The 11,377-nt window shown below is 39.4% G+C and overlaps 1 non-coding gene across 1 annotated transcript; it reads left to right on the top strand.

The window, feature by feature from the left end:
• Positions 1–9,432: 9,432 nt before the first annotated feature.
• Positions 9,433–9,515, top strand: trnal-cag (transfer RNA leucine (anticodon CAG)). Its single transcript has one exon. It is a non-coding gene; the product is annotated as a tRNA-Leu (tRNA).
• The last annotated feature ends 1,862 nt before the right edge of the window (positions 9,516–11,377 follow it).

Below are 11,377 nucleotides of genomic sequence, written 5' to 3' on the forward strand. Positions count from 1 at the left end.
CCCCTAAATGTTAAAACGTTCTGTCTTAGTTCACTTTTAACCTCATAGGAACATTAATTTAAATGAGAAATATCCATGAAATGTTCTTTGGGACATATGGGAAGATTCCCTGCTTTTTGGGGAACCGTGGCTTTGCACAGAAAGAAAAGCGAAAACATCACTTTATGACACAAACTGTTGACTCTTTCTGCTTTTTCTTATTGATAAATCCGTGGTCAGATTCCAAATACTGCAGACGTTTCTGGTCATGTTTTCTCCAGGTGTGTGTTTGGCTTCTTAAACGTGTGCGTTGGGAAAGGTGGATCTTTTTTCATCACCCTGAACGTGCTGTTATTGCCTCTATTAAGGAGACGAATGAAAAAAACTAGAAGCGGGCCTGAGGGAAACTTATCGGGCCTCGGCTGTTCATATCGCTGTCAGAGGGCAGATGAGATGCACTGAGAGGAAAGCGAACCTCTTTGATCTGTGAACGCCTCGGGTGCATTCGCATCCCTCAGCCCACAGATTAATATGTCTGTCGCCATTATCATTAACAGCGTTAGAGGGATTGGCTGGTTCATCTCGTGCTGCGCATTATGGTGGGTTTTTTTCTTTTGTCTTTAAAGATGACGATAGAGCAAACAGAGCGAGTGTGACTTCATAGCAACTGCCGGCAAAGTTTGCAAAGATGACAATAAATACCATTTGTCTTCATAGCAGCAGGTAAAAAATGAAGTTCAACTAAGAGGCGATGGAGCTCATCGGAACACACACACTCCGGCATCTCGTCCCATATCACAAACACTTCGCGCTCAACCATTTTTCACCCCAGACCCGTCATGCAGGTTTATTTTTTTGCTGCGAATATGAAGAAATCTGTTGGCTATACAGCTCTGTATCTGTTTCTGTGCACTAACGTGGCTCAGGGTGATTAATGTACAGCTCTACTTCTTGCCTGCTCAGACCAGATCTGGGAAAACCAAAAAAAAAACAATCATCTTGTGAATCCAGTTCGTGCTGGGCCCAGCAGACGAAGTGATGGATTACTCCTATATGTGAATGCAAGATGGCACACATTAACATTTGCACTGTTTCTAGAAACATGCAGCGATATTTCCATAAATGCAATCACACCACAAACCGCACACCCTGGTTCTGTGTCCAGGCTGCTGGAGTCAGCGTCTGCTGCTTTGCCACGTCACATTCTGCTGCTGTTCACGCTCGGTCTAGGGGAAAATCTGCAATATTTGATGGTGATTTTGCAGTTGCAAGCACAGTGAAGTCCACTGTTCCCTGGATATTTATTGACATAGCTCAAGATGCTTTGTTACAGGCATTTAGATTACAAAACAGTCAACTAATGATTAAATACTGGAGCCACATTGTTCCTTTATATTAGTAAATGTCATATGACTGACTACTAATGCCAGTGTGTGTTAAATATGCAGGTAAGTACACTGATTCTGAACGTTACATCTGTGAAATCATGTCATATCCAGCTATCAAACCCAGTGCCTGAGCTACTTTTATTACAATTTATTCATCTTTTATTGAATAAAGGGCAATTCAGTGTATCATACTATTGTGTTATTTCAGTGTTTGAATTCTGTGTGTGTAAATCATCCCATTATACATTAATGTCCACAGTGGAATGAAAATGGGATGGTCCAAGGGGTGTACACTATTTTATGCCAACAATCCCACAAAGTACTACATGTTACATACGCAAAAATGACCAGTGTGTGACTCGACAGCTGACGTTTCTTTATGCAAAATCATGATGATTGGAAATATACAACTTGTCAAGTTTTTTTTGACTAGTGAATGTCCATTATGAGTGCCCTAGGAGCTGATTTTGGATGCAGGGGGAGTATTTCTCTTGATAGTAGTCTTGAAATTCCAAACAAGTGCCTACTACTGCATCTTACAGGTGGAAAAAATGACAAAGTAATGATGATGAGCAAGTGCCTGGTTGTACAAGGTTGCAAAGCATGCATTGCACCCTCATTTGAAAGTGGAAAAATAAACGTGTTGTTATTGCAGACTGTGAATGGGAACTCTTGCTGAGTGCATTGCAGGATGGTTAAAGTAAAAACAGTGAAAAGGTCAGTTGAGCTGTCTCTATCCCTCTAACTGCTGCTGGACATCTTTAGTCTACTAGCGTTTGCTATTTGGTCAGGTATTGTTACAGAGACATTTGAAATTGTTTGGTGAGACTGAAGTCAAGCACAGATGGAAACACAAATTCTACATCTGCAGACAGCAAGACAATTCATAGAGACAATAGTAAAGTTACCAGCAGCAAAGTTCTCTTAAAGATTCCTGCCAAAGTTAGTGAGGTTTAGCAACTACACTATCAGTTCACTTCCACCGACTGACTTACTAGTTTCCAAATACAGACAAAGTAAACAGGGATATTTGACAAACTAAACACACAGTATCACCGTCGGAAACTAATCACTAAATTTCTGCTGGATTACATTATAAACTGCAAATGCGTCCTTGGCTTTGAATATTACAAGAAACTTTAAAGTTTCACAAGGACATACCTTTGCTGTTACCACAGACGGACATGGGTTATGACTGATCCAGATAAAAGAAGCTGTAAATGCATATAAACAGTCTGATAATCCCTTTATGGCAGACAACAATCACTGTTAGGTATTTGCACAAACACACCCAGATGAATTTCAGAGGCATCGAAAGTCATGTCGTCCTGGAACGAAGTCTTGTCTGAGAGAATGAATGCGTGAACAAAGAGTTGATGTTGGCTCAACCAAGTCTCCACAGCTATGCTAGCAGCTCTGTCAGGCTGTCTATGGTCACATCATGTTGGAGTTACCATAATAACCAGTTACAGTGTTCACGCCAACATCCATCATCATAATTACAACTGGGAAAGTTCAAGTTTTCTAAATATTTCCAACTGGGCACTAAAAAGTGTGGACGTGCCAACAAAAAGAGGCAAACATAGATGTCTTGTGTCAGCCAAACCCTATTAAAGGTGGTGAAATTCAATGGAACCAGCACTTTTAGCTCTCACATGTCAAATTTTGCAATAAAACAACCATCACAGACGTCTTAATCTGTTAACATTTTCTAACACAGGACGATGGAAATGTTGGTTTTGGCCTCGATCTATCAGCTCTGCAACTGTGATCTAATTCCCAAACACCACTCTGGATCTACGTTGCAACTCCAGAGAATTTACATGTAGATGGAGGTCCAAACGTTTGAACGCTTCACCGATATCATACTATTTAAGTCCATGAAACTAAATCTAACACTTGAAGAAAAGCTCATTTTGTAATGTGTGACTGCTGCGGGGGTAGTGTAGGTGCCTTTTCATTTGCCCATGGGTGACCAAACTCTTACATGTGACAGCATCACAATGGTATTTAGAGGCAAAAGTGCTGCCTCGGCCTGTTAAAACCTCCACTAGCTGCTACACTGTGGGCTACTGAGGGCCGAGCAGCCATCTGTGGCCTCCTCCATGCTTTCTGCCACTAATGTGGACTGAAACATCTACAGAGAGGTGGGGGATTAGTAAACAGGGAAAAGGGGAGAAAATAGGACTTGGGGGGGGCTGCTAATATTCAGCGGTGTGAGTTGCCTGTAGTGCCGAGTCTGCTTTTTGAGATCTACTGACATTATCAAATGGATTGACATTTCAAATATTTGCAGTGCTCAGCGGGTCCAAATGTGGTATAAGTGAACCGTGGGCCTCCTCCTCGCCGCCCAGCAAGCCATGCATGGGGCATTTCATCACAAGCACAGCAATGAGATCCAACAGCCTCGGCTTCCCAGACCTTTGCAGTGCAGACAATGCAATCTGAAGAGCAGGTACTTTCCCCTAAACAGGCCATTGCCCCGCGCCGACTCGCAATAGCTTAAGTGCAAGAGGAGCGTTTGGAAGCACGAGCTCTGAATGATTAATTTGGGTCAGAGCGGTAAAGCGGCGAATCTTCTTTCAGCCACAGCAGATATTCCTCGTGTGCGCCCCAACATCTGCACCCCGTCTGAGGTGACAATGTAACGCTAATCCACGCGACGCCGGAACGAGGCTGCAGTAATGACAGCAAAGCCGGTGGTGTGTTTTCCCAACGTAAAGCTCATGTGAACGCTGTCAGAACCACCTTGGAAAAAAGACGAGCGCTGTGAAACTAATCTTGCCAAAACAGATTAAGCGCCATGAGTGAATGTGTCCCAGTTCACCCGCATGAAACGACATCTTGGCATGGTGGCGATATTAAAAGAAAGCTAGAAATCCAGATAAAGGCGAGACAACTGACTTGACTCGCTTGTGTAACACTCAGACGGATCACAAGAGCGTCGCTGATTGAGGAGTCGCAAAATGAAAGTGTTTTTTTTGTTCTAAAGCTAGCTCAAAGCCGCCTCTGTTGTCAGATAATATGAGAGTAAAATAGGGCTCATGGCTGCGGCTGCTGTCATTCTGATCAGTTTTACATGCTGTTTCCATTCCGCGTCCACTTTATAATTTGTTAAAGGCTCCATCATGAGACCATTCAACAGTAACAACTTGCTGTGTTTTATACTCGCTCAGTGTCTTACTTTTTACAGGTTAAAAAAATAAACTTTTAAAACTTACACGAATGGATTGAAAAATGGCAGAGACAGTAAAAACGTCCTCCCATCCCTCCTGTATGGGAGACCAACATCAAGACCTAAACAAGCTTCAAACTGTATGAGTCATTTTGTATCTAATTGTGGCTGATTTCTGTCATGTGGTGGTTTTGCATTTCCGTGTTTCATTGAGGTCATCATGTGTCTCTTTATAGTTGTTTGAGTCAATATGTGGTTGATTTGTATCCACTTGTTTTCATTTTGAGTTTGCTGAGTATGTCTCTTTATGATGGTTTTGAATTTGTTTTCACTGATTAATTAATTTTTAGGGGTAATAAATTTGAGCTTCTTTGTGGAAGTTTTGTGGATGTTGTGTGTCAAAGTATCCTTGCGGTCTTTTAATCTCTCTTTGTCAATGTTTTCTCTCGTTCTTCTAGATTTTTCGTCAATTTGTGCATCTTTGTGGTTGTTTTGTGTCTCTTTCTGGAGATTACTTGTCTCTGTGGAACTTTTGTGTCTCATTGCTGTCATTTTATGTCTCTGTATGGTAGTTTTCAATCACTTTGTGGATGTTTTGAGTCTCTTTGCTGTGTCTATCTTTGCTATTATCTTTTTAGTATATGAATACTATTTCTAGAATCTTTGTTTTTTGAGCCATTTTGTGCTTTTTTTGTGCTTGCTTCATGTCTCTTACTGAATGTTTTGCATCCGTGGAACTTTTGTGTGTTTTTGCTGTCATTTTGTGTCTTTTAATGGTCGTTTTGATAATAATTTTGGACTTCTTTGTGAACATTTTTTTTCTTTCTGTGGTTGTTTTAAGAAAATTTGTGTAGCGCCTTGTTTTGGATGTTGGTGTCTCCAGATAAGTTTTGTCTCTTAATGTTGACAAAGAATCTGAATTGTTTTTGGTAACAATTTATGGCGTCTTTTTGTGGATGTTTTGAGTCACTTTTTCAGTTTCCCTGTGTTCATTTCAAGTCTTTGGATATTTTAAATCACTTGTTGCCATTGTTGGGCTTTCTTGCTGCCACTTTCTGTTTCCTTCCTTCTGTTTTCTTCTTCCTCAGTTTCATGTCTTTTTGTGGTGATTTAGCATCTCTATAATTCTCTATAGCACTTTTTTAAAAAATGATTGTTGTTTTTGTCTCTTTGTGGTCACTTTGAGTTCCTTTGTAGACTTAAAACGGTCCTGGTGACCTTCTGTGTGGTTATTTCGTATTTATGTGGTAAATTTCTGTTTCTTCATAGTTGTGTGCTTCTCTTTACAGTAATTTTGCATTGTTTAGCCATTTTTGTGAATGGTTTGTTATTTATTGCAATTGTTTTAGGTTTCTTTGTGATCATTTTGTCTTTTTAAAGACATTTTGTCTTAAAACTTTCATTTGTCACTTTCATTTGTTATTTTTCACAGAGGTTCTGGCTCAGGGCACTCTATGGCTTCTCAAGCGTCTGGATGCTTGTAGACCTGCTAAATCTGTTCAGTAATCCATCCTTGCACACCTAGAAGAGTGTTCAGCTCTTACTTCACCTTCAGACTAGTTACCTCTGTGACAAAAGGGTAATGTAAAGTCTGACATAGCAGCACTAACGTTCAGGAGAGATCGTGATTTAATCACTCCAGCACATCAGCACGCGGCCTTCATCATTGTGTAAAGGATTGGTGCGAATCTTCCAAGTCTACTGCAGCACAACACTCAATGCCACGTGTACAATGAAGGTGTTATTAGTGGCTGTAATCATGTCTCCTCAGCACAATGCCCATTAAGTGATATCCTTCGCTGAGGGACAAAATCCTCAGTCCTCGTTCTGTTCATTGCATTCTAAAGTTCAGCTAAGGCGAATGTGAAGCCTCAACAGACAGAGTAAAACAAAATGAGTGCCTATTTTCCAAGGTTCCTGTCTTTAAAGAACATAATTCCTGTTTGTGCTTCCAAAGAAACTGTTTCCTTGATGAGCTGTGGCAGAAAGATGTCCTGGTAGTGACATGCAGGCCTCACACGCCTCACTGTAGTTTCAGCTAGATAGAAATTATCAGGACTGTGGATTTTATTTGTGCAGTAAACACAGACAGGTTAAAACATTATGGCCACTCACAGATGAAGTTAAAATCACTGATTATCTTGTAACAGTGGTGTGTATTAAGTTTGAGGATGTATTAATCTGCGTTTGAGGCTCATCAGAGCATCCAGAATCTTAATGTAATCTACTCTACGATGACAAACTGGTTAACGTCTGTCATAATTTTGTGAAGAACAATCTTAAATAGGCAAAGTAGTAACTTTAACGCAGAGAATTTTTTTGTCACATTTTGTCATGTGATCTTCTAAATAGAATGATACAGCTGAACATTAACAGGTTTTTAATTTGGAGTTAGCTGGTGGCTACGTAATTGATTGAGTTAAATGAGTTACTTCAAAGAAACACAGATATAGATTGACTCAAAAGGAAAAAAAACACGTTTCTTGTCATTAATTTGTAGGTTTGTGACTGTATGTTTCCACTAATTTTAGCCCAAAGCATAATCCATTAATGGTGCTTCTGTTATTTAGAGTTTAGTCAAACTGAGGTATGCATTTTTGTTGCTAGTTTTATAGAGTAAAATCCAGTTAACTGATGAATCAGATCTGTGACACTGAAGTGATTTTAGTAGATGTTTTTCATTATTTTAATGTGTCTCCTTGCTTCCCTCAGTTGCGTTTCTTCAGAAAGTTTTAGCTCCTCCTGGTGAAGATGTGTGGAGGCAACATGAGAAGCTGCGAAATAAGAAATTCTTCATTTGATATCATCAGTCTTAAGCAACACCAGTTAATCATCACTTCAATCAAACCCAAAGGATGCAGCATTTATACGTTGTGCTACTCGCTAAAAGACTTCTAAGATACACGGTATTTCATCAGTCTGTGATCTTTCTGAAGCCTCCTGCACCTTACCTGCTCTTTGATGTGCATTTAGGTTATTGAAAGGCCCTCCATGACATCAGAAGATTGTTTTCGGGTTACAGGGGGAGAGAGGATGTGAGGAAACATAAGGCGGCATAATGAAAAGCAACTGTGGATGTCTGACAGACGACTCTTCTCCTGCAATGACTCAGCGCCACCAGCTGTTCCTCTCAATGACTCATCTCTTAATATTCACAGAACTGTAGTTGATGAAAATGTGCAATAATTTGCATTTTATTTTGGTGATTTTCTCAAAATATCGTTAAAATTCTGTGCTACAACCAAAATGTAAATATGACTGAAAAAATTATAAATTTGTATATGAATAAATGAAATATTAGAAATAATGCACTACAGCTGGTGTTTTTTTTGTTTTTGTTTTTGTTTTTTTACTGTTATTACAGCATTTTAAGTTCTTGTTGGCCATAAAACTGTACTAAATATGACCATTCCAGCAGAGATACAACATAGATATTTTATACTAATAGATGTTAAGTATTAGGCAACGTTTTGGGACTGTTCAAGCTTTTTTTTTTTTTTTTTTTTTTTTTAAATATAAATGACTGTATATTACTCAATGAGTTGGGACCTCAACTCAGAACTGCTGTGTTCCAAAAGAAGAACCCTTAAAAGTCCGTATTTACACCGCAAGCAGCTGACCCAGTATCAGTTAGACCCAAATGTACAGATGGACAGCCTTTATGCAGCCACTACAACCACACAAACTAAATTAAAAGCATCAAATTGTAATGATATAACTATAAAAGAAAACTGTGATTATACTGCCAGATAGACCATGCTGATAACCATCAAACCGAAGCGTTACGTCCTCTAAAAAAAGGTTCCTTGTTGAATAACTGATATTTTTCAGCCATTTTACGGTGTGTAGGTTGTGCTTTTACTCATTGTGACAGATGAAGGCCATGCCCTGAAAAGCTGCTATAAACATACCCTTCGTGAACATCCGCTGGAATCCAGCATCTCAGCTTAAAGAGAGAACTGTAGCGATAAACAGCTAAAATGTAAATTGCGGTCCCTTGTAAGTTTGAAGCGAGACCATGTAACCTTGGAAGGAGGAGAGAAAGATGTTTGTTTAGTTTGTTTGCAGCGGCCTTGTGGGCTTCACTGCGTCTTTCTATTAGGTTTTACTTACAGCAGACATCAGACTTCTTCATGATGTGTTTACTGAGCAGCAACACTCAAGGCTTTTTTAACTTTTTTTTTTTTTTTTTGCACTGCTGGGTGTTGTGCTGAACAACTCTGTCCTTCCAGTATAAGTTGTGGTATGTATTTGCCAACAGCTAGTTAGCTCACTATGCTTAGGATGTAATCTAGAATGAAGTAGGAACATAACCAAGATCTTGGCTCGGGCTGTTGTTTGTTTTATTGCTCCGTTTTTTTCTTCATAGCCTTGTCCACTCTTCTCACAACACCGAGTGTAATATATGAGAAAGTGGCACTTTTTGCAGCGTTAATCATATAGTGTGAGGAGGACAATGGCTTGTTACATTGTTTACATGTTACAAAGACTCCCAGATAAGGGGCATGTGAACCAAAGTGCTTAGTCCTTGGATCAACTTCACCATGAAACAAAATATTGGATACATCTTATCCCTCTAAGCTGTGGACCATAAGCTCCAGCCTTGTGGAACATAAGTGGAGCCTATTATTGGGCATGGTGTCATGAACTATTGCAGTTTATTTCTGTTTTTATTTTGATTAAATCCCCTTTCCTTATGTCTTTACTTGCTTTACTTCCTCCCTTTGCGTTTTCCATCCTTTTAAATTGTCGTTCATTGGTTTCACTCCCATCCCGTCTCGTCAGTCAACCTCTATGTGCCCATAAATGGTGCGCTCCAATAACCGTAACACCTTCATCTGTAGTATCTGACAAAGGCATTGTACGTCAAAGATTAGGTTACGATACGCAGTCAGGATGGCCGAGCGGTCTAAGGCGCTGCGTTCAGGTCGCAGTCTCCCCTGGAGGCGTGGGTTCGAATCCCACTTCTGACAGCAAGTATTTCTTGACTTTCTCCAAGGGGATGAACAAACTATGCAGTGTTTTTCTGGCCATTCCATCCCATAATCCTCTACAATGCAAAGTTCCACCATTGTACCTTGAGTGACTATAAACAAGCTTACCCACCCAGAGTGCACAGACAGATTACAGACCATTCCTCACTACAGACTGCAAGAGTTGAAGGTGCAATATTATGACAAAATGATATTTCTTGGTTGTGTGCATACTGCATGAGACAGGGTGTACATTGTGAGGACAGCTGTAGTATGTACAATAAGGAAAAAGTGCTTGGTTTGAAACTCAGTCTTGTCGCTCCCTGTTTTGGTTGCCAGTTCATCTGTTTACCTTACCTTCTTCTTGTGTTCCTCATCTACATCTGGTTTGTACAGTTAGTTTTTTTTTTTTTAAAGCCTGTTTGTGTTACTTTCTGTCTTGCTTCAGTTTGTTCCAATGTATTTGTTGTCCTATGGGTTTTTGGTTAAACTTTGTCTGTTCCCTGTGCATATTTTTTAGTGTTACCTTCTGGATTTTAGTTACCTGCTTCTGTGATTAAAGCTCACCGTCTGCTTTTTTTGACATATGGAGTGTAAATCAAAGTCTTCACAACTGCATATGTGGAAAAGATAATAACATTAAAAATTTAACACTGTTTGTCATTAATTTGTTTGAAGCATCCCCTAACCACTGGTATTTCATAGATGTCTTCAACATGCATATGCTGTCAGTCAGCCATGTTGATGATTTAGATTTGGCACTGAGAGTCTTGGAACTCATGGAGCAAGAAATTTAGTACATTAACCAAAACTGAAGACAGGAAATCAAAAGCTTTAAAGCAGCTGCAATATTTTATAATAATGTCACGACTAAAAGTGTGAAAACACTCTGACAACATGTGAGTCACTTGCTCTTTCAGGATGAACTTAGAGGAAAATATCAGCTGAATCTGCAGCTCTCTTCTGCTTTACTCAGATTTATAGTGAGTTTCAGCTCATTGCTTTGGTGTCTGGCTACAACTTTAGAGGTTTGGTTCAGTTTCATCGCTCTCATCGCACTGTCTTCTGCTGCTGCAGGCAGGGAAAAGGCTATAAAAGCCATCTGTAGCACTACCTGCTCAGCAGCAAACAGACACATTTGGGGACTAGCTGGTGAACATATTGTGGGTATTTAGCAGCTAAGGGGACAGATGTTTCCCTCAGGAGCTGGTGTTGACCAAAAACGGAGCTAAAAGAGCGTGAATATTGGACCAAGGTGACCGGAAACATGACTCTGTAACTTCTGCATATATAAATGGGCAGCAGTTTGTTAACAAGGCTGACATTAACTTAAAGGTGTTCAGACTATGTCAGTGCTGTGTCACACCTTGTTTCTTCTAACTCCAACCGGTCAAAAATAAATGATTAATATTATTATTATCATTTTAAATTGCAGGTTTATTCCCTCAACACTCGGAATAAACCTAAGTGAAAATTCTGTTGCTATACCTTGAATGTCATTGAACTATTCTGAATTAAACATTTGCAGCTGATCAGGTAGAGTACAGAAGTTTGTTTTTTTTTTTTTTGCAGCCATTGGATACAAAATTGCTGAAAGTCAAAACAGAAATCTGAAAGACTGGAAAACCAAAATGATTAGCTGAAAGATGCTTAAAAAAAAAAAAAAAAAAAAAACTCTGTACAACTGAAGGGGAGCTGCAAATTTTGGTAAAACTTCTCTATGGTTTCATCACTACATGGATACCTTCCAGATTTTATGTAGCAATTTCATCAAATTTGAACAAAAATAATATTTAGCTCAGCTTTAAATAAAGGTTGCAGTTACATATTTTGCACTACTTTAGACTTTATTTTCATTCTGT

The sequence above is a fragment of the Amphiprion ocellaris genome, chromosome 12 (genome assembly GCF_022539595.1).
Source record: "Amphiprion ocellaris isolate individual 3 ecotype Okinawa chromosome 12, ASM2253959v1, whole genome shotgun sequence".
NCBI lineage: Eukaryota > Metazoa > Chordata > Actinopteri > Pomacentridae > Amphiprion > Amphiprion ocellaris.